The following is a 2,500-nucleotide window of genomic DNA, read 5'->3' as shown; positions in this document are numbered from 1 at the left end:
GAGGTTAGAACTCAAAGGAAGGCTGCTTATCGGCTAACTCTCTGGCTCCCAATCACCTCACTTTCTTATATAGCCCAGACCCACCTGGCTAGAAATGGTACCATTCCCTTATCAATCTGAGCCCTCCCATATCAATCTAATCAAGACCATCTCTCACAGACATGGCCACAGGCCATTCTGATCAAGAAAATTGTTCTCAGTTGACTCTAGGTTGTGTCACATTGACAATAATACATAATGAGGACAATATCGTATGTAATTTATGTAAATGCAGCCATAGATGAATTCATTAAGTATCAGGGGCCATATTATGTGAGAATATTGGCAGTAAAATTATATTCAATACAAATAAAATTTCCCCAATTTTTTGAGCTATGGATGGTTGAATTTAAATATTTAAAGTGTGTGGATGTGAAGCACTGCATGCACATAGTTCATACTTTTAAGATATAGTAGCATTTATAATATACATATACCCTATTTGTTCTAATTCTTCAGGGGAACCTGAGTAATACAAAGGAAAGCATAGGGGTGTGTACGCAATAGTACAAAAAGTCACTGCACCATGTCCCAGGCAGGGCTGTGGAATATCTGTTGGGTGCTTACCAGCACTCTGTAACCTGTGGTAACTCATAGTTCATTATTCCCCTATTATCTACTCCTTTCTGAATGGCCCATTACACTGATGAGATTTGTCCCCCAGAGCATCAAAAATAAAACTGGGTGAGTACAGTCAGTCTTTATTGGAGCACTTAGAATTCCTAAAAGAACCCTAGCTACCTAGCACGAAGCCAGAGTTTAGAGCACATGGTATATGACTCTACATGCCATGCCAAGATGAGTGAAATTTTACGTTTTGTTTTATTTTTGTAATCCTAAGAGCTATGGGAATACACTAAAATTTCTTAAATAAAAATGTCCTGATTAGGGGTTATGTATTGGAATACACTTATTCTGGCAGCTTAGAAAAAGGTGAATTGATGAAGGTGACACGTGTAGTTGCAAGATTATGTGATTTTGATAAGGAAAGTAGCAGAAAAGATAAGTTGATGAATTGGTGGTACATTCAGAGATGGATCTCACAGGAAAATGTCAGTTGATTGACCTGGTGTATCCATTAGAGTATGAGTGAGAGTTGACCACTGTTTCCTACTGATCGTGAAGATAGGAAAGAGATGCTGCTCTTAGCTGTAAGAGATCAAGTCTCCACCTCCGCTTTTATCATTGGAGTTTGAAAATGTATATGGACTATCTATGTCCTGAATACAAAAGTGATTTGTCAGCAACTCTGAAACTGATGCATTTAGGGCTTTTTTGCTCTGATGACAGTACTTAGATGTGTCAGGGACCACAGAGTTTAAGACCTAAGAATTGGTTCAGAATTAGGAAGAGAGTGTAAGACTTTAGAGGGAAGAAGATGTGCATGAATCTTGTTCAGGAGTTGAAACTTTCTTAACCTCTCTTACTGGATTTAGTACAGTGTCTCTCAAAAAGACAAAAGGTGATCAATAAAAATTTTTTTAAGTATTCATGACAGTCTTTTTTCTGTTCTATTTCACTAATAACTTAAGAGAGGTCACGGTTAATGAACACTTTCTAGTGACAAAGTCAACCATCATTTTGATAAAAAGATTTATTAAGATATAAATATGTCTCCATGTCCAGCATAATTTACTTTTGATACATTAAAGTATATAATAATATATATTTATATGCTTTTATCTACCAAGAAGACTGCTTTTCTTGACATGGATTTTATATCCATGGTAAATCTGAAAGTAGTGAGTAACCAGGAAGCTATGGATAACTGGAGGAAAGTCATCACTAAGAGTTTCCAGAGGTTGCCAATGGCGCCTTTCTGAGTAAAACTGAATTTCTCAACACAATGAACAATATGTGTCTACAGCATTTCTGAGGTATAGGCTGTGCGTTGGAGGTGAAGAGGGCAGAACTGTGAACCTCCACAAACAACTTCATGATGGGCTGCAACTGCCAAGATTTGCATGTTCATGTCTGTCAAAATTGTGGTGAAATTTAATTGCCAATGTACCAATACTAAGACAGATTATCTTTGAAAAGGTTATTAAGTCTTGAAAACTCTCTTCAGGAATGGATTAACTTCATTGCTTCTACACTGAGTTCATCATTGTGGGATTAGTTCCTATTCCAAAGGAAGATTTTGTGCCCCTCTTGTTTCTCCTGCACATGTGCTCAGTTCTCTTTCCGTAGAGTGATATGGCAGAGGATCCTCACAGCTTGCTAGTCTCCAAGTCTTCACCCTCACAGCCTCCAGAACCAGGAAGCAAGTTTCTGTTCATTACAAATGACCCAGTCATAGTATTCTGTTATACTTGCCAAGAAATGGACCAAGACAACTGAAGGCAGGATGACTATCCTTCAACAAATGCATACCCCCAAAAAGTAAACAGAAAAGATATCGGTGGATTAGTAACATCAGATCAATAGAAGAAATATAAGACAAAGCAAAGAAATTGGTTAC

Source organism: Nannospalax galili, unplaced genomic scaffold (genome assembly GCF_000622305.1).
Source record: "Nannospalax galili isolate Female #2095 unplaced genomic scaffold, S.galili_v1.0 scaffold376, whole genome shotgun sequence".
Lineage (NCBI taxonomy): Eukaryota > Metazoa > Chordata > Mammalia > Rodentia > Spalacidae > Nannospalax > Nannospalax galili.
This window is presented reverse-complemented; position numbering follows the sequence as displayed.